General features: G+C 42.8%; 1 protein-coding gene across 3 annotated transcripts in view; it reads right to left on the bottom strand.

Annotated features, from left to right (window-relative positions):
- Positions 1-22,510, bottom strand: part of SYT3 (synaptotagmin 3) — a 379,591-nt gene that overhangs the window by 296,174 nt on the left and 60,907 nt on the right. For 2 of the 3 annotated variants that reach the window (XM_089655190.1, XM_089655188.1), the window contains exon 2: positions 8,014-8,115. The exons of the other annotated variant lie outside the window; for it this stretch is intronic. The gene's annotated coding sequence lies outside the window, so the exon portion shown is untranslated. The remainder of the gene's footprint in view (positions 1-8,013; positions 8,116-22,510) is intronic. 3 annotated transcript variants of the gene reach the window in all.

Here is a 22,510-nt window from a genome sequence, read left to right as displayed (position 1 = left end):
TCTATTCCTATTTGTATGGAGCCTTTCCCCAGCCTGCACCCTCATTAATCAGCAACATCCAATTATTCAGACCTTGTTATCCTAAGCAGGGATAACTAAGCATTTATTATGGGTCACCTCCTACAGTCTTCAAATCTCATGTTCAACAAGCTATAGTTACTGCACCATCTGAAATACGTGTAACACATTCTCAACTCTGATGTGGACATTCTCGTCAACTAAACAATAATCTGCAGCACTCTAGTTAATGTTCTCCCAGCTTCACACTGTACCATTAACCTCAATCATTGTTACGTGTGAACCCATCTTACTGTCAGCTCATCTGGAGATCACAGTGTAAGGCTGCAAAACATCTCACACACGACAGCTGTCTGCGGCCTCCCTGTTTAATCTGTCACATGTGGCTTGTACGTGTCTTCCTGTCAGATTTATACATCATGTGCAAGGAGCCAATGTGCAGACATGTTTTTTTTTTCCTTTCCCGCTGGGAACTGGTCCTGCTCAAGTGTGTGTTTGGGATTTAAGATGACAATTTCAACTCTAATCTCTTTTTAATGCTGTGGGAGCAAATGGATTGAAATTCATATTCCAAGATGAACATGTAATGAATATTTATTGGCTTGAGAAAAATGGCTGGGCCTGCTTTATGAGAATTTCCTGGTCATTTTGAGTGGGTTCCGATCTCATGATCTCATCTACTGCTTCTGGTGTCCTTGTTAATGGAAAGTTAAGGCCTGTGAGCAATGAAGAAACAGAAGGCACAGGGGATGCAAGTGCACCAGACTGTGTTACAGCCATCATTGCCTTCATGAATGGAAGCACAAAGACAACGTCATTTCATTGTGTGCTGCATGCCATCAATCAGGATTGGTCTGAGATAACAGTTTTCATACAAATGCTTTAAAACACAACCTTGAGCTATTTTTCTTACAGTGTTCCCAAGGTTTTAAGAAAAACAATTCAGACAGCAATACTCATTTTCAATCTGAAATCATGTCCTTCTTTTTTGGCCACAAGATGTCAGTTGAGTTGAGTTGAGTTGCTGAGAAAAAAATGTGAGTGCAGGGTGTGACGGCATGGTGACCTGCACTAACAATGCATCAATGGAGGAAGAAGATGACCCAGTGTGTCACATTACTGGCCAGAAAACATCAGAAAAAAGTAACATTAAAAAAGCATTGTATACTTATGATGGGGTTGGGGGGGGGGGTGAACAGAGACTGGAGTTAGGGGTAATTTTTGTAGAGCGTGGTGGGCTTAGCTGAGCCCTGGCTCTTTGTATGTGTTGGAAACCTCAACATTGAGATCCACCTGTCATAGATCCAAACTCTGTTCCTGTCTACCTAAGAGTTTTGGACTTTCCTGCCCACTGTTGCTTCCTCCTATTATCTAAGATTTGTGGGTTTTCCTGGCCACCTTTGCTTGTTCCAGTATCTGCCATAACATTCTCCATGATAGAAGGTAAATAAAAAACCCAACAGAGAGAGTGTGACCCAATCATAATGACCAGAGTAGGTGTGCAGACACAGAAACTCCAGCCTGCCCAGGAGATTTGGGTTTTCTTCCCACCCTTGCTTTGCTCCTATTTTTCTAAGAGTTGTGGGTTTTCCTGCCCACCTATGCTTATTCCAACACCTACCACTGCATATCCACAAAGCTGTGTTACAATGTGGTAGCTAGCACTGCAACCTGCTGCAATGTAGTGGTGTTAACTACCCTCAGGGAACAAGGCATTTTGCCTTGTCCTGGGCTGGATCTGCGCAACTGATGTGTAGGAGCCCTTGGGCTTGGTTCACACCTACATGTGCTACCAAGCTTAGGCATATTTCTTTTTGGTTTTTGTGCGTTCCCATGTGTCATGTGTAGGGTAGCCCCTTCCATTTTAATAGTTCGCCCTACACACAGAAAATAAGTCCTTGACTCTTTTCCAAAAATGCATCACACCATGTGGTTTGTCACACACGAAAATGTATGAGTTTGCAGATACATGGAAATGCCATTAACGAATTATGGCACTGTCATGCTTCTGCTAAAGGGCAGAATATTTTTCTGCATGTCATAAAAGTGCAATTTTGCACGCATTCCAGACATGCAAAGATCTGAACCTAGCTTTAGAATGACAACGCGGGAAAGGGAAATAAAGCCCTGATTGGCTCAGAGTACTGCCCATCCCACTCTGATAGCAGTTGTGCATGGGATTATTATTATTATTATACAGTATTTATAAAGCGCCAATAGTTCGCTCAGCGCTGTACATTACAATGGGGGACAGAACAATACCAATACAATGCAAAACATGAGGGGATTGAGGGCCCTGCTCTTTCGAGCTTACATCTAGGAGGGAGGGGATGGTGGCACAGGAGGAGATAGCTGTGGGGGATGGAGTGGTAGGAAGAGTGGAGGAGGTCGGCAAGTTAGCAGGGGGTGGGGTAGGCTTCCCTGAAGAGGTGGGTGCGCCTAAAGGAGAGGAGAGTAGGTGATAATCTGATGGGTTGGGGCAGGGAGTTCCATAGGATGGGTGACACCCTGGAGAAGTCCTGGAGGCGGGCATGGGAGGAGGAGACCAGGGAACTAGAGAGAAGGAGGTCTTGTGAGGAGCGGAGTGTGCGTGTTGGGTGGTACTTGGATATTAGGTCAGTGATGTAGTTTGGGGCAGTATGGTGGACAGCTTTGTACGTCAGTGTTAGGATTTTGAATTTGATCCGTTGCGCAATCGGAAGCCAGTGGAGGGATTGGCAGAGGGGGGTGACATAAACGGAGCGGTTGGAAAGGTGAATGAGTCTGGCTGCCGTATTCAGGATCGACTGAAGCGGGGATAGCCAGCGGCGAGGCAGGCCAGTGAGGAGGGAGTTGCAGTAGTCGAGTCGTGATATGATGAGGGAGTGGATGAGCTGTTTAGTGGTTTCTGGAGTTAGGAACGCGCGTATTTTGGCGATGTTGCGGAGGTGGAGTCTGCACGAGCTTGTTAAAGATTGGACTTGGGGCTGGAAGGATAGGTTGGAGTCCAGAATGACACCAAGTACTCTGGCCTGCGGGGCGGGTTTGATGGTGGCGTTGTTGGACATGATGGAGAAGTCAATGGGGGGTGGGCTGGGGGGAAGACAAGAAACTCGGTTTTGGAGAGGTTCAGTTTAAGGAAGTGGAGCGACATCCAGTCTGATATGTCGCTCAGTAGGTGTGTGATTCGGGCGGAGACTGAGGGGGTGAGGTGGGGGGTTGAGAGATAGATTTGTGTGTCGTCGGCATATAGGTGGTAGTTGAAGCCATGAGAGTGTATGAGTTGGCCAAGGGAGGAGGTGTAGATGGAGAAGAGAAGGGGCCCGAGGACGGAGCCTTGAGGGACCCCAACAGAGAGGGGGAGTGAGGGGGAGGTGGTAGCATTATAGGTAACGCTGAAAGAGCGTTGTGACAGGTAGGATGAGAGCCAGGAGAGAGCAGAATCTCTGAGGCCGAGGGAGTGTAGTTTTTTGAGGAGGCCATATTCAGGTACTTATGCTAGTGTATGTAAAATACATTTAATTAATTTTTAATGATTACATAAATGGATTAAACTGCATTTATTTAATACAGTATCTCTCAGTAGTTTGGTTTAATAGTTCAGCTTGCAGTAGAAGAAAGCTGGGTGGTCAAGTTTCTTTTTCTTTCTTTATTTATTTTTGGCTAAACCAGTTTTTAGAAATGAACCCACCTCCTCTACAAAGTCAATCATACTACCGATTCCTTCTTCGTAAATCTTCAAGAAACCGAACAGGTTAACTTTAGAAGTGGATAACAGAGAGTCTGCCAGCAGTCATGATATTTTTCCCCTTGCATAGTTTCATTTACATCCACATTAGCATATGATTGGCTGCATTGTGTAAAGCAGGGGGAGCGGATATGCAATCTCTAGCAAAACAATCCGTAAATTAGCAAGAGGAAACTGACAGGCCAAACCTCCATGGAGAACCTTTGTTAAGCCAGAATGAATGCAGGGAAATAAATGTCTAGTCTACCAATTCTGAATCAATTACCATTGATTTTTTTTCATACTCTACATTTTACCATAATGACCCAACCTATAAAAAGTCAAAAATTTTCACCCTCCTCTTATTGAAGTTATTTTTGTAAGAACTGAATTAACCAAGAGCAATCAAATTCACTAGATAACCACCTTGATGTAGGGCTATGTTTAGGCATCATGCTAGCCTAGGAACCAATCAATAATGGTGTCTGTTTGTAGAAGCCCTGCCCTTTGTGCCATATGATTACTATAATGACTTCTTCCAGAGTGCAGTATTGGAGGCCACGTTGCAGCTGTTTGCATTTGCAGGGCTATCTGTCAGCCCTACAGGCCACCCATCAGCCCTACAGGCCACCCATCAGCCCTACAGGCCAGCCTACATACAGTAGTTACATAGTCCATTAGAAAAATTACTCAAGTCCACCTAGTTCAGCCAATAGAAGAAAAAAAAATTAAAAAATCTACACATACACAATCCTATATTCACAGTTTATCAAGAAAAAGGCAAAAGAAAAGCAATAAAGCATGCACTCTAAGGGAAGAAAAGCCAAAAGGCTGACAGCGCAAATGTCAGACCAATGAAAGCAGCTTCAGCTCGATTCCATCCAGGCAATGCCCTTGCTGACGCATTTCACCCCACCCAGAGAACTTGGAGGTTAAAGTGGTTGTAAGCCTCAGTCATGAAAAATGAACAAAGCATATCCCTCTATAGTGTGTACCTTTCTCAATTAAAAGCACTAAATGTAATTTCTGTCTGCTGCTTCATTCCTCTATCTCCAGCTATCAGCATGAATTACTTCTAACAAGTTTTCCTGACACTAAGAGAAAAATGGTGACAGGGGAGGGACCTCTAACAGACAGACAACCTCAACTCTGTTCTTGTGAGCTGTGTAGAGGGGGTGTGTCTCTTCCCTCCAATCAGCTCTCAGAGCTCTCCACACTAAGCTCTGCAGTGCATAATGTCAGGTCTCCGCCCCCTTTGTTCTGAACTCTCAGAAAACCTTTATAAATTCTGGACTTTGAACAGCCTGAAAAGCTGTAAAGAAGAGAAGACTGCAGATAAACAGGTACGACCTATGTAGGAGGCAGGAGCGGACTGACCATTTGGAAACTCGGGCACTGCCCGAGGGCCTGGGGTTAGTAGGGGGCCCCGTGAGATGCCCCTGGTACCTTTTTCATAGGCTTTTTTGAGTTTGGGCAAGGACACAGGGGCCCCATGATCCCCTATTGCCCGGGGGCCCCATGAGTTTTCAGTCCGCCCCTGGTAGGAGGATGTGTTTCATCTCTGTGTATCACCTGAAGTCAGTCACTTCACTGGGTATGTATAGGGTTCACAACCACTTTAAAGCTTGTTCTAATTTGTTCCAGTGGAGGAAAAATTATTTCCTGATTCCCCAAGAGGCCATTGGATATTCCCTGGATTATCTACCCCTAGTGGTATTACCTATAAAGGTCGGTTCACACCGGAATGCGCACATTCCCATGCATTCCAGCACAGTTCACTTTTGCAAGCACTTTTTTTAATAGGCTGCAAAATGCATTGGAAAATGGAGAAATTAGTGCAAGCACTACTTTTTCAGATCGCACTGCACCAAACCACATGGTACTACAATGCCCTGCAATTTGATGGTGGCAAAATACGCTGCGTTTGTGAGATGCGTTTGGGGTACCATTAACAATTCATTGGCACCTGCCCAAAAGCAGTATGTGTGTAAGTAGAAAAAAAAAAACGTTCTCCTAACTGGGTAACATGGCTATATGGGGTGGCCTCTTCCTCAGTGTCCCCACCAAGAACCACGCCCACTGACACGTTTCAACCCTCCCATCAGGGCAGGAGCGGACTGACCATTTGGAAACTCGGGCACTGCCCGAGGGCCCGGGGTCAGTAGGGGGCCCCATGCGATGCCCCTGGTACCTTTTTCATAGGCTTTTTTGAGTTTGGGCAAGGACACAGGAGCCCCATGATCCCCTATTGCCTGGGGGCCCCATGAGTTGTCAGTCCGCCCCTGCATCAGGGCTTAGTCATAGGGTGGGAACCTAGATCAGGATGGGAGTTTTTAATGCTTCCTCACCCGCTGAAACAACTCCAATGTGTGATGTAAACAAAGCAGCTGAGTGTTGTTAGAATGAAAGCACATCATTATATTACAAGAGAAAGAAAGGTGCTGAAAGTAGAAAGACAAAATAAATATGCAAATGACGTCAAGAAAAAGGTGAATATCAAAATAAGGATTAGAAAAACACAAAAGGAAAAAAATTAATTTGAACCCACATAAAGATAACCAAGGGCAGCGGGTTTACCTGTGGTGCGGGAAATGTACATGGAATGCTCCTTTTGGTGTGAAACAACCCTAAGTGGGGATGGGAGAGGAAAAATGAATATTGTTTCCTGAGATTTAATGAGCCTTGTGACATCTCAACACCTCTGATCTTTCCTACACCTACAACTATACTAAAAAAAAAGGAACACTTTGAAAACACATCAGATCTCAACGAGGAAAAATTTCCTGCTGGATATCTATACTGACATGGATGGGGTCATGTGTTAGGAACGTAAGGACGCCCCATCGTTTGATGGAAATGACAATTATCAACCTACAGAGGACTGAATTCAAAGACACCCCGAAAATCCAAGTGAAAAAATAATGCAGCAGGTGAGTCCATTTTGCTGAAATTTTATTGCAGCAACTCAGAATGGTCCTCAGTAGTTTGTATGGCCACCACGTGCTTGTATGCATGCCTGACAACATCGGGGGAGGCTCCTAATGAGACCACAGATTGTGTCCTGGGGGATTTCCTCCCAGATCTGGACCAGGGCATCACTGAGCTCCTGGACGGTCTGAGGTGCAACCTGGTGGCGTCGGATGGACCACATCATGATATTATCATGATCGAATAAGTGTTCTATTGGATTAGATCAGGCAAGCATGAAGGCCATTCAATGGTAACAATTCCTTCATCCTCCAGGAACTGCCTGCTTACTCTTGCCACATGAGGCCGGGCATTGTCATGCACCAGGAGGAACCCACTGCACCAACGCAGGGTCTGAAAATGGGTCTAAGGATTTCATCCCGATACCTAATGGCAGTCAGGGTGCCAATGTCTAGCCAGTAGAGGTCTGTGCGTCCCTCCATGGATATGCCTCCCCAGACCATCACTGACCCACCACCAAAACAGTCATGCTGAACGTTGTTACAGGCAGCATAACGTTCTCCATGACTTCTCCAGACCCTTTCACGTCTGTCACATGTGCTCAGGGTGAACCTGCTCTCATCTGTAGAAAGCACAGGGCACCAGTGGTGGACCTGCCATTCTGGTGTTCAATGGCAAATGCCAATCCAGCTCTATGGTGCTGGGCAGTGAGCACAGGGCCCACTAGAGGACATTGGGCCCTCAGGCCACCCTCATAAAGTCTGTTTCTGATTGTTTAGTCAGAGACATTCACACCAGTGGCCTGCTGGAGGTCATTTTGTAGGGCTCTGGCAGCGCTCATCCTGTTCCTCCTTGCACAAAGTAGCAGATACCAGTCCTGCTGATCGGTTTAGGACCTTCTATGGCCCTGTCCAGCTCTCCTAGAGTAATTGCCTGTCTCCTTGAATCTCCTCCATGCTCTTGAGACTGTGCTGGGAGACACAGCAAACCTTCTGGCAATGGCACGTATTGATGTGCCATCCTGGAGGAGTTGGACTGCCTGTGCAACCTCTGTAGGGTCCAGGTATGGCCTCAAACTACCAGTAGTGACATTAATCTTAGCCAAATGCAAAACTAGTGAAAAACAGTCAGAAAAGACGAATAGGGAAAAAAATGTCAGTGGCCTCCACCTGTAAAACCGTTGCTGTTTTGGGGGTCGTCTCATTGTTGCCCATCTAGTGCACCCGTTGTTAATTTCATTAACACCAAAGCAGCTGAAACTGATTAACAACCCCCCTGCTACTTAACTGACCAGAGTAATATCCCAGGAGTTTCATTGACTTTGAGAAGTGTATATCAGCCAGAAACATCCATGCATGTACCTTATGGCAAGTCTTCTTTCCATGAGACCTGTCACCACAGGGTCACTCTTCCCCACTTGTTTGCATTGTCTGTTTTCACTGTGCTCTGGGCTTACTGCATTGCTGTTAATGACAAAAACATTCACTATTTTATATCTTGGTTAAGAACCAATCATTCAGAAGATCTATTATGTTTTTAGTACTCTAGACTCTTTGATAAAATTTTAAAGCCCTGATGAATGGAGTTCTCTGGCCCCTGAAACATGTTGACTATCTCTTTACTATCTGTGGATATCAAAAAATTATTTAGACTTTCAAGATAGTTGTTTGGTGCTTTTTTAAGATGCAAGCACATGTGGATTTTTCATACTAAAGCTCTGTTATGTTTTTAGTCCATTAGACTCTTTGATACATTTTTAAAATCTTGATGATGGGGGTTCTCTGGCTACTGAAATGCGTTGACTATCTGTTTACCATCTGTGGATGTTCCATTTAAAAAATTTGGACTTCAAAGATAGTTGTTTGGTGCTTTTTTTAACATACAAGTACATGTGAATTTCTCAAATAGAAGCTTGGTTATGTTTTTAGCACATTATACACTTTGATACATTTTTAAAGCCCTGATGAAGGGAGTTTCCTGTCTCATGAAACACGCTGACTATCCCTTTACCATCTGTAGATATAAATAAATCATTTGGACTCCCAAAATAGTTGTTTGGTGCTTTTTTAAGGTAAAGTACATGTAGATTTCTCAAATTGAAGCTCTATTATGTCTTTAGTACATTAGACACTTTGATACATTTTTAAAGCCTTGATGAAGGGGGTTCTCTGGCCCAGTGAAATGCGTCGACTATTTCTTTACCATCTCGTTACCATCTAAGATACATGTGGATTTCTCAGATTGAAGCTCTATTATGTATTTAGTACATTAGACACTGTGATTCATTTTTAAAGCCCTGATGAAGGAAGTTCTTATGCCCCTGAAACACGTTGACTATCTCTTTACCATCTGTGGATATCAAAAAATCATTTGGGCTCCCAAGATAGTTGTTTGGTGCTTTTTTAAGATACAAGTACATGTAGATTTCCAAAATTAAAGATGTTATGTTTTTAGTACATTAGACTCTGATATATTTTTAAAGCCCTGATGAAGGGGGTTTCTTGGCCCATGAAACACGCTGACTATCCCTTTACCATCTGTAGATATAAATAAATCATTTGGACTCCCAAGAGAGTTGTTTGGTGCTTTTTTAAGGTAAAGTACATGTGGATTTCTCAGATTGAAGCTCTGTTATGTCTTTAGTACATTAGACACTTTGATACATTTTTAAAGTCCTGATGAAGAAAGTTCTCATGCCCTTGAAACACGTTGACTATCTCTTTACCAACTGCTGATATCAAAAAATCATTTGGGCTCCGAAGATAGTTGTTTGGTGCTTTTTTAAGATACAAGTACATGTAGATTTCCCAAATCAAAGCTGTTATGGTTTTAGTACATTAGACTCTTTGATACATTTTTAAAGCCTTGATGAAGGGGGTTCTTTGGCCCAGTGAAATGCGTTGACTATTTCTTTACCATCTCCTTACCATCTAAGATACATGTGGATTTCTGGAATTGGATAGACCTTATCTTGTTTTATGAATAGCAGCCAAACCCAAGCCATGAAGCCCTACTAAAAACTTTTTACCTTCCTTAGTCCTTTCTCTGTGCAGGCCAGGGGCGGACTAACCATTTGGAAACTCGGGCACTGCCCGAGGGCCCGGGGTCAGAAGGGGGACTCATGAGATACCCCTGGTACCTTTTTCATAGGTTTTTTTGTTTGGGCAAGGACACAGGGGCCCCATGATCCCCTATTGCCCGGGGGCCCCATGAGTTGTCAGTCCGCCCCTGGTGCAGGCTGTTATTTATTTAATTCATTTTGTCTTGCATTCCTATCTATAGGATGGGCTATGTTAGCTTACGGAGTCTCTATGGAGCCCAAGCGTAGCCACTCTTGCATGCACGCTCTTGGCCGAGACTGCATAATTTTCATCCCCGAAAGGAGCTTTAATAAATATCATTATTACAATGTTAATAATACGGCATCCCTGCTGAAAACTAGATAAACATGAATTATAGGACTGTAATGAAAAGTCCAATGTTGTCATGGTGATGTGTCTGTAAAAAGGTTGAGCTGTTTGTGATTTATTGAGCTTTGGTCCATATAGAAAAATAACACTGGAAACCCTGGGGAAGGCTAGGCTGGTCGTTACATCAGTTGTACGGGCTGTGCAGGGGCAGCAACAAAACCATCCTCCCACAATACCCTGGTAGGCAAGACTCTGGTCTGAAACCTTTAAAAGTATGTAAATCTAATACAAACCATCAGCAGCAGAATGTAAACATACTGTACAAACGTAGATTAAAAAAAAGTGGTCCATCGAGTTCCCTGTTTTTATATTTATATATATATATATATATTTTTTTTTTAATCTTTTTGCCCAAGTTTAAATCTTTGTATACCATTAGAAAGTGTTTACATTCACTTACTGCTGACTGAGACTAGAGATGGAAAAATTTGTTTCATTTCGGATTCGTTCATTAAGTTGACCACTTACCCCCTTTCCAACCAGGCCATTTTTTTGCAATATGGCGCTGTGTTACTTTAACTGACCATTGCGCAGTCATGCAACACTGTACATACATTTGTTTCCCACAAATAGAGATTTCTTTCGGTGGTATTTGATCACCAATGCATTTTTATTTTTTTTTTTGCTTTATAAACAAAAAAAGACAAATGGGTTTTTTTTGTTTTTTTTTTAAATAGTTTTGACTTTTTGATATAAAACATCAAATAAAAAATTTTTAAAAATAAAATGTTGTCATAAATGTAGGCCAAAATATATTCTGCTGTGTCTTTGCTAAAAAAAAGCCCAATAAGTGTATATTAATTGGTTTTAGTGAAAATTATAGTGTCTACAAATGGCGGTATATATACTGGAATTTGTATTTATTTAATACTAGTAATGGTGGCTATCAGTGACTTATAGCGGGACTGCGGCGGGCATTCTGACACTGGGTGGGAACCAGGGGCGGACTGACCATTTAACCACTCGGGAAGTGCCCGAGGGCCCAGGGTCAGTAGGGGGCCCCAGCAGATGCCCCTGGTACCTTTCATTCGCTTTTTCATAGGCTTTTTTGGGTGTGGGCGAGGACAGGGGGGCCCCATAATCCCCTATTGCCCAGGGGCCCCATGAGTTGTCAGTCCGTCCCTGGTGGGAACTTACTAACTGCGACTGACATCTCCAGTGACACTAATACAGTGATCAGTGCTAATAAAAAGAACTGACACTGTACTAATGTCATTGGCCAGGAAGTTAACATCTGGGGCAATCAAAGGGTTAACTGTGTGTTAGGGAAAGCTTTTATTGTGTACTCTGTTATGTTTTACTAAGCAGACCTGCTGCTTTCTAGCTCTGCTGCTCAGAGAGATAGGAAGCAGTATGTCCATGCTGACAGGAGAGAGATCTGTGTTATTTACACACAGATCTCTCCCCTCTCAGCTTTGCCGATGATCACCGAGTCCTGGACCCAGTGATTGACATGCTCAGGAGCCAATAGCACAGCGCACCACCCTACCCAGAAATACAGAATTACGTATATTTACATGATTTTGCCCAGCGAAGTCATCCTATACCAGTACATCTGCTATGGGGCGGCAGGCAAGTGGCTGATAGTTTTGCCATATTCATTGTTAGAATGATTAATTTTCAGAATTTATTTGGTATATTCGGATTCATTTCATATATTCGGATTTGTTTAGTAAATTCTGGTTCCATTCGTGTTCTTAAATTTCAGAAGATGGCTATATTGATCTTAATGTGTTAATTCATTATTTCAGAAGATAATACTTTTGCACTCTGGGTTGGATGAAGAAGGAATAATCAGAATCTCCGAATCGTAATATAATGAATAAAACAAAATTAATTTTGGATTCATTCATTATGTTATGATTTGGAGATTCTGATGGATCCACCTTCATCCAACCCAAACACAATAAGGTTCCTTTCACACTGGTCATCAAAAAAGAATGTTGAAGCTGTAGGCACTTTAATGTGTCAAGTCAATGCAAGTGTACTGCAAAGTGACATCGGACCAAGACCTCTGTAGACACTTGTTGCTCCACCCTTAAAATTGACTGGTATCACATTTGATATTCCTCTTAGTAAGACCCATTAAAAAATTAGATGAAAAGGAAACATGAAAAAGGAAATAGCATACAAAAAGCAAACGTGAAATAAATACACAATACCATTTAACAAACAAAAGCCAGTCTAATGAGTAAGGAGGGATATGATCTCCATGTATAATACATAAGGGGGATATGATCTCCATGTATAATACATAAGGGGGGATATGATCTCCATGTATAATACATAAGGGGGGATATGATCTCCATGTATAATACATAAGGGGGATATGATCTCCATGTATAATACATAAGGGGGGATATGATCTCCATGTATAATACATAAGGGGGGATATGATCTCCATGTATAATACATAAGGGGGGATATGATCTCCATGTATAATACATAAGGGGGGGATATGATCTCCATGTATAATACATAAGGGGGATATGATCTCCATGTATAATACATAAGGGGGATATGATCACCATGTATAATACATAAGGGGGATATGATCTCCATGTATAATACATGAGGGGGGATATGATCTCCATGTATAATACATAAGGGGGGATATGATCACCATGTGTAATACATAAGGGGATATGATCTCCATGTATAATACATAAGGGGGGATATGATCTCCATGTATAATACATAAGGGGGGATATGATCTCCATGTATAATAAATAAGGGGGGATATGATCACCATGTATAATACATAAAGGGGGGATATGATCTCCATGTATAATACATAAGGGGGAATATGATCTCCATGTATAATACATAAGGGGGGATATGATATCCATGTATAATACATAAGGGGGGATATGATCTCCATGTATAATACATAAGGGGGGATATGATCATCATGTATAATACATAAGGGGGATATGATCTCCATGTATAATACATAAGGGGGGATATGATCTCCATGTATAATACATAAGGGGGATATGATCCCCATGTATAATACATAAGGGGGGGATATGATCTCCATGTATAATACATACGGGGGGATATGATCATCATGTATAATACATAAGGGGGATATGATCTCCATGTATAATACATAAGCGGGGGATATGATCTCCATGTATAATACATACGGGGGGATATGATCATCATGTATAATACATAAGGGGGATATGATCTCCATGTATAATACATAAGGGGGGATATGATCTCCATGTATAATACATAAGGGGGATATGATCTCCATGTATAATACATAAGGGGGGATATGATCACCATGTATAATACATAAGGGGGATATGATCTCCATGTATAACACATAAGGGGGATATGATCTCCATGTATAATACATAAGGGGGATATGATCTCCATGTATAATACATAAGGGGGGATATGATCTCCATGTATAACACATAAGGGGGATATGATCTCCATGTATAATACATAAGGGGGGATATGATCATCATGTATAATACATAAGGGGGATATGATCTCCATGTATAATACATAAGGGGGGATATGATCTCCATGTATAATACATAAGGGGGATATGATCTCCATGTATAATACATAAGGGGGGATATGATCTCCATGTATAATACATAAGCGGGGGATATGATCTCCATGTATAATACCTAAGGGGGGATATGATCTCCATGTATAATACATAAGGGGGGATATGATCTCCATGTATAATACATAAGGGGGGATATGATCATCATGTATAATACATAAGGGGGGATATGATCTCCATGTATAATACATAAGGGGGGATATGATCTCCATGTATAATACATAAGGGGGGATATGATCTCCATGTATAATACATAAGGGGGGGGATATGATCTCCATGTATAATACATAAGGGGGGATATGATCTCCATGTATAATACATAAGGGGGGTATGATCTCCATGTATAATACATAAGGGGGGATATGATCTCCATGTATAATACATAAGGGGGGTATGATCTCCATGTATAATACATAAGGGGAGATATGAGCTCCATGTATAATACATAAGGGGGGATATGATCTCCATGTATAATGCATAAGGGGGGATATGATCTCCATGTATAATACATAAGGGGGATATGACCCCCATGTATAATACATAAGGGGGGGATATGATCTCCATGTATAATACATAAGGGGGGATTTGATCTCCATGTATAATGCATAAGGGGGGATATGATCTCCATGTATAATACATAAGGGGGGATATGATCTCCATGTATAATACATAAGGGGGGGATATGATCACCATGTATAATACATAAGGGGGGATATGATCTCCATGTAAAATACATAAGGGGGGGATATGATCTCCATGTATAATACATAAGGGGGGATATGATCTCCATGTATAATACATAAGGGGGGATATGATCTCCATGTAAAATACATAAGGGGGGATATGATCACCATGTATAATACATAAGGGGGGATATGATCTCCATGTAAAATACATAAGGGGGGATAGGATCACCATGTATAAATACATAAGGGGGATATGATCTCCATGTATAATACATAAGGGGGGATATGATCTCCATGTATAATACATAAGGGGGGATATGATCTCCATGTATAAATACATAAGGGGGGATATGATCTCCATGTATAAATACATAAGGAGGGATATGATCTCCATGTATAATACATAAGGGGGGATATGATCTCCATGTATAATACATAAGGGGGGATATGATCTCCATGTATAATACATCAGTGGTTCATATAGTGAACTCGGTGTAGAGTTATTCACCCTGAAGTCATCACAGAGGACAAGGGGGCACTTTTTATATCTGGAGGAAAATAAATGTAATCTCCAAACACGGAAAGGTTTCTTCACAGTAAGAGCTGTGAAAATGTGGAATAGACTCCCTCAAGAGTTGGTTCTGGCCAGCTCAGTGGATTGCTTCAAAAAGTCCTGGATTCTTTCTTAGATACACAGAATATAACTGGATATAACATTTATAGGTAAAGTTGATCCAGGGAATATCTGATTGCCTCTCGGGGGATCAGGAAGGAATTTTTTTCCCAGCAGGAGTAAATTGGATCGTGCTTTGCTGGTTTTTTTTGCCTTCCTCTGGATCAAATGTGGGTATAGGATTATAACTTTTTTTTTTTAATGGTTGAACTGGATGGACTTTTGTTTTCTTTTTTCAGCAAGACTAACTATGTAACTATGTAATGAATAATTTCCTTCCAGTAAGCATATAAACAGGGAAAACACTGACTACTGGCTGCTGGGACCTGAAGGCCGCAGGTTGGGAATGAGGGGTAAAAAGCTTTCTGATTCATCTCAGCATCCTCTTCACACTCTTCCCTCTACATTTCTCTTGCTGGATTTATCCACAAAAATCCAGTCTAATAGAAGAGGGAAACAGAAAAAGTTATCAGAATTTGCCCATTTTGGAGTTTGGTGCTAGCTTCTTTGGCGACTGGCCCATAAATGCCATTATGGTAAATACCACCTGTATTTACACATTCATTCTTTGATCAGGATCAACGATAGGCCTCTGAAGGCCATCTCTCTAGAAGCAATAATTGTTATCTCCACCACTAAAAAAATTGTCCTCTTCCCACTGTAAGATCTCCGTCAGGGTAGCAGCTGTGAAAGGGTTACTGAAACCTGGCGCCACTGCATATCATTCTTTTCATTATGTAAAGCACTAATCAAGTTTTCATTTGCTAAATACCTCTCTGTTTGATTCTCAGTAGGCGATGTCTGCTGAATGCTAAACTGCTTCTTGACAAGAAGGATCTGCCAGGGAAAGGAGGATGTGCTCCATGGAACATGAAGTCCAGTCAAGCTTGCAAAGGTCACCACTTACAGCTATCTTGTCATAAAAGGCCAGAAACTACAGATAATACAACAGTTATATTTATTTCCATATCAAAGGGAACACAGGAGTACCCGAGTTTAAATCATTTACAAGCAAAACAAGTCTAAAAATACATCAAGGACATTTTGTTTTCCTTGAAAGAAAAACATAACAAAAAGTTAAAGCATAAAATAATATCATGACTCCTGTGAGAAGACATGTTTGCTATGTGCTAGAAACTTACAAAAAAATGTCTCAAGTAAGCCCATACCGGTACAGAGGAAACAGAATACTCAACCTTTCTTGCTGCCCGTGCAGCTGAAACCTCTGTTGCTGTGAAATGGTCTGCTAGCTTCCACTGGGAAACCAACACTTCCAGGAAGAAAGAGAAAGAGCCCAGGAGATTAACCACTTGCCTACAGGGCACTTCTACCCCCTTCCTGCCTACAGGGCACTTCTACCCCCTTCCTGCCTACAGGGCACTTCTACTCCCTTCCTGCCTACAGGGCACTTCTACCCCCTTCCTACCTACAGGACACTTCTACCCCCTTCCTGCCTACAGGGCACTTATACCCCCTTCCTGCCTACAGGGCACTTCTATCCCCTTCCTGCCTACAGGGCACTTCTACCCCCTTCCTGCCTTCCGGGCACTTCTACCCCCTTCCTGCCTACAGGGCACTTCTACCCCCTTCCTGCCTACCGGGCACTTCTATACCCTTCCTGCCTACAGGGCACTTCTACTTCCTTCCTGCCTACCGGGCACTTATACCCCCTTCCTGCCTACCTGGCACTCCTACCCCCTTCCTGCCTATAGGTTACTTCTACCCTCTTCCTGCCTACCGGGCACTTATACCCCCTTCCTGCCTACAGGGCACTTATACCCCCTTCCTGCCTACAAGGCACTTCTACCCCCTTCCTGCCTACAGGACACTTCTAACCCCTTCCTGCCTACAGGGCACTTCTACCCCCTTCCTGCCTACAGGACACTTATACCCCCTTCCTGCTTATCGGGCACTTATACCCCCTTCCTGCCTACAGGGCACTTCTACCCCCTTCCTGCCTACGGGGCACTTCTACCCCCTTCCTGCCTACGGGGCACTTATACCCCCTTCCTGCCTACAGGGCACTTATACCCCCTTCCTGCCTACAGGGCACTTATACCCCATGTGCATGAGCGGTTAGAGTGATAGGAAGTCATAAAACATCCTCCTAGAACGAGAAAACCGCCTTGCGCCCATCATTTTCTTATAAGGCGGGCGGGAGGTGGTTACCACTTCCAGTCCGGACACTTTTACCCCCTTCCTGTCCAGGCCAATTTTCAGCTTTCAGTGCTATCACGGTTTGAATGACAATTGCGCGGTCAAAATAAATAGTATTTCATCATAAATCTTGGCCAAAATTTATTCCATTATATTTTTAGTAAAAAAAAATAACCCAAATTAGTTTATAACCAAAAATTATAATTTTTAAAAACATTTTTTTAAATTTTTTTAATTTTTTTTAATTTTTTTATATTATTTTTTATTTATTTATTTGTTTTTACATACTGTCACCCTAGCAGTACAGTGTTACCATGGTGACACTGTACTACCTGTGGGGGGGTGATGAAGATTTTTTTTTTTTTTTTAACACTGATTGCTTTTACACCCATAAAGGATGTAAAAGCAATCATTTCTCCTTCTCTATAGCTGCATTCTTGCAGCCATTGAGAACTACTGAGTGAGCTGTGATTGGTCACAGCTTGTCACATGGTACAAGGCTGTTGTGAATAACCTTGTACCATGTGACCTCTGTGATCATTCACAGATTTCACACGTAGTAAGCAATGATGTCAGCAGTGACATCTTGCTTACTACTCTGCATGTGATCACTGATTGGCCAATCAGTGATCACATGATTGGGACCTTGTACAGAGGTCCCGTCCGACGATCAGTGTTCCACTCTGTCCGGAGGACACGGCGGACACCAGATTGCGGTGCTGCACGCTTCCAGGGAGCGCGCACAAGCAGGGTGCAAGGAGGCCGTTTATAAACAAAGGCCGGACGGGAGGTGGTTAAAATGCTTTACAACTATTCTATCGCCATCATGTTTAAAATTGTTATCATTTTCTGTGTACATGATCTTTGTTTTATTTATATTCAATCTAATCCCATGTTTGGCTTTTCTTCTTTGCTGCTGATGATGAGTGTTGTATTTGCAAAGTGCAAGTTGTTTATGTTTTGGTTGCCAACTTTGATACCAACAGACTCTTCTTCCAAATCTGCATTTCTGAAGATGGCTTCACCATACAAGGTGAACAGCTAAGGTGGCAAGATGCAGCTTTGCTTCGTGCCTTTTGTTACTGGAAACCAATCCCTGTTGCTGTATTCAGTTATTATTGCAGCTTCTTGATATTTGTAGAGACTCTCGATGAAATGAGTTATGTGTTTAGGTATTTCAGGTTTTATTGCCAATGCCTAACTGAATGAAGATGAAGTTAGAAACTGACTGGCCACCATGCATAGAGCACCAGTTTTCGTAAATCTACCCCCCTGCCCCCTCCTTGGGTCATGTGGGGCAGCAAAGGATGGATGCTGGAGCAGTGTAAGTCCACAGATAGACAAATTAAACAGCAGACAGAGCCAGAGTCTGCAGACTGATGGTGAGACCCAGGGGCGGACTGACAACTCATGGGGCCCCCGGGCAATAGGGGCCCCTGTATCCTTGCCCAAACTCAAAAAAGCCTATGAAAAAGGTACCAGGGGCATCTCATGGGGCCCCTTACTGACCCCGGGCCCTCGGGCAGTGCCTGAGTTTCCAAATGGTCAGTCCGCCCTTGGTGAGAACAGATGCAGATAAACAGATCATAAGAATGGTATATCACACCGAGTGTGGCACATGAGTGGAGATAATTCACCTTTATGTTGGCGTGGATGTGGAAGTAGAGGCACAATGTATTACATCTGGTGGGAGTGTTCTAAAATCCAAGAGTATTGGGGGAAAATAGTAAGCTTGATTCAGAAAATTACAGAGGTTGATATTCTAGTAGACCCAGAGATTTGCCTTTTCATAGTACTAAGATTTCAGTTAAAAAATACAAAGAACCTGGTTTATTGTACTATTTGAATGCAGCAAAGGGACTGATACCCAAGTGTTGGAGGAGACAGGAGGTGTCGAAAATAAAAGACTGGGTGGATAGGGTGGATTAAATATGTAAATTGGAGGAACTTTATCATTTGAATGAAGATAAGATGGAGAGCCACCATACAGGATGGAACAAATGGGAGGAATACAAAAAGTCAAGGCAAAATATGGAACCATATTTTGTTCTTTTTTTATAGGGATTGCGATCTCCAGAAATGAACAGGAAAATGCAGAGCAAAAGGGGTCAGGGATTGGATGGGTGGGAGAAGGGTGGTAAATAGGTAGGGGGACAGGGGACAAGGGATGAAACGATAAATGTTTTGATAATAAGCTAAGGTTTTAATGAGTATGTTTGTATAACTTGTTTATCTGAAAAATTAATAAATATTTAAATTAAAAAAAAAAAAAAACAGATCATAAGAAGGTCCAGGTTGCAGGCAGGTACACAGAGCAATTACTGACAATGGCAGAACTAACAGGCCCATGATAAGCACAGACAAGCTTAGCACCAACACAGTCCAACCAGCTTACAGGAATATTTCTGGTGCCCAAACCGAAACTGAAAATTCAAAATGCACTTAGCCGAAACCCGAAACCGTAACGTGCAGTTTTTAAAAATGAATATATATTTTTTTTTAAAAAATACACTTTGATAAAAAAAACAATATATACCCCATTTGTTTTATAAAATATGTAAGAGGATTTTACGGCGAGTAAATAGATACCCAGCATGTCACGTTTTAAAATTGTGGAATGGCGTGAAACTGCGCTACTTAAAAATCTCCATGGGTGATACTTTAAAAATGTCTACAGGTTAGCAGTGTAAAGTTACAGAGGAGGTCTAGTGTGGGAATTATTGCTCTTGCTCTGACGCTCATGGTGATACCTCACGTGTGTGGTTTGAACACCGTTTACATATGTGGGCATGGCCTACATATGCGTTCACCACTACGTGCGCACAGGGGGACGGGGGCACTTTAAACTTTTTTTAAAAAACATATTTAATTTTTTTTTTGCACTGTCCCTTTTAAAAAAAATTGTAATCACTTTTATTCTTATCACAAGAAATGCATGCATCCCTTGTGATAGGAATAATTAGTGACAGGTCCTCTTTGTGGAGAGATGTGGGGTCAATAAGACCCCACATCTCTCCTCTGCAATGTAAAGCATCGGATCAAAAAAAGCATTGATCTAGTGCTTTAATAAAAAAAAAAAATGTCAAGAACCGGAAGTGACATCGCTCTGGTCCTCCAAGGGCATAGAGATGTGTGGTGGCCATCTTTCCTTCGTCCATCTCTATGCCCAGTGTCCGGATCGATGGTGTCTCAGGTAAGACTGAATTACTGAGTGATGGCCGGAGGGCGGGTGACAGCGGACGGGGGCGACAGCGAGTGGCGGGCAGCTTTGAGGTGGGGTTTTTTCGGCACCTGTATCTGTGCTTTTTTTCATTTCAGCTGACAGACGAAAGGGGTGTTTTTGGCTGAAACGTTTCGGCCACCGGAATGTTGGTGCATACCTATTCCAAGGTATGACGAGTCAGACAGACCTCTATACAAAGCATGAGAAACCAGACAAAACCTTTTGATCAGGTACAGGCTACGTGTGCAGCAGCCTACTTAATCTTTCTTGATTAGGGTACAGAAATGCACTACAGAGACCTGAGCTGCAATACTCAGTAATGATTAGCAGATGGTGTCGGCTGATGGCCAGTCATTACATATTCCAGTTGCTTTGAAGAGAAAATGAGTTTTAAGACGATAGTAAGCTTTCTAATCAGAAATCCCAGCACTGTCTTTATGTTTCCTAGAAGCCTAGTTAAAGTGTCCAATTAAGAAAGTATGTAAATCTGGAATTAAAGTGTTACCAACTTCAAGGTATCTGGACTTTATTATCATGGTGTGGTGGTTTAATTCTAGACTAATGCATGCCATAGATGGGTCGAAAATCAGACGATTTTTCGGCCGAAAAAAAAATCGGCGAATTTTCGCACCATTGATGGGTTAATTGGTCAGCCGTTTTGGTCAGATTTTTTTCATCGGTAAAGTTTGAAAATCTGCCGATTTTGCCGATCAGCTGATTTTTGCAGCAATGATGGGCAAAATCGGCAAAATCGGCTGATCTTTTTACCGATAAAAAATCTGCGCAGAGGAAGAAGAAGAAAAAGAAGAAGAAGAAAAAGAAGAAGAAAAAGAAGAAGAAAAGATGAGAAAGAAGAAGGAGAAGAAGAGGAAGAGGAAGAGAAAGAAGGAGAAGAAGAGGAAGGAGAAGAAGAGGAAGAAGAAGAAGAGAAGAAAGAAGAAGAAGAGGAAGAGAAAGAAGAAGAGGAGAAAGAAGAAGAAGAAGAGGAGAAAGAAGAAGAAGAAGAAGAGGAAGCAGGAGAAAGAAGGAGAAAGAAAGAGAATAAGAAGAGAACGAAGAAGAGAACGAAGAAGAAAAAGAGAAAGAAGTAGAAGAAGAGAAAGCAGAAGCAGAAGAAGAAGAGAAAGAAGAAGAAGAAGAAGAGAAATAAGAAGAAGAAGAAGAGAAAGAAGAAGAATTCCAGTCTGCTATTATATTTGACATTAAAAAGTATTGCGGTTGCAACAATGTATTTGTATCCGGAAAAACCCATCTGTATCCGAAATGGATACAAATAGATACAATGTTGCAACCGCAATACTTTTTAACTAGTTGCCGACCGCAGATAGCCGAATGACGGCTAAACTGCGGCCGGCCAGTTCTGAGTGGACGTCATATGACGTCCTCCCAGAACGCGCTCTCCTGCGCGCCCCAGGGGGCGCGCACCTGGCGATCTCTGTGAACGCTGTGTCCTACGGACACAGCTGATCACGTGATGTGGTAAAAGGCCAATCATACCGGCCTTTTACCACGTGATCAGCGGTGTCCAATGACACGCTGATCACAGGGAAATGCAAGTGCCGGTTCTCGGCTGCACTTTCCTCACGCTGTCAGATCGTGAGGAAAGTACTGCCGAGAACCGGCAGTTGTCAGAGCGGGGATCGGCACCGATCATCAGGGCACTGATGATCAGTGCCCTGATGATCGGTGCCCAGCAATGCCACCCGCAAGTTCCGCCCACCTGTGCCCAGCAGTGCGCCCACTAGCTCCGCCCACCTGTGCCCAGCAGATCACCCACCTGTGCCCAGCAGTGCACCCACCTGTGCCCAGCAGTGCACCCACCTGTGCCACTCTGCAGTGTCACACACCTGTGCCCAGAAGTGCCACCTACCTGTGCCCAGCGGTGCCACCCACCTGTGCCCACCCACCTGTGCCCACCAGTGCCACCCACCTGTGCCCACCCACCAGTGCTGCCCACCAGTGCCACCCACCAGTGCAGCCCAGCAGTGCTGCCAGTCAGTGCCACCAGTCAGTGCCCAGGGGTTGTGCCAGTCAGTGCCGCCAGTCAGTGCCCAGCAGTG

This window comes from Staurois parvus, unplaced genomic scaffold, assembly GCF_062004578.1.
Source record: "Staurois parvus isolate SC_StPar_1 unplaced genomic scaffold, SC_StPar_1.0 ptg000827l, whole genome shotgun sequence".
Lineage (NCBI taxonomy): Eukaryota > Metazoa > Chordata > Amphibia > Anura > Ranidae > Staurois > Staurois parvus.
The sequence above is the reverse complement of the archived record's forward strand: the minus strand, read 5'-3'. Positions and strand labels throughout refer to the sequence as shown.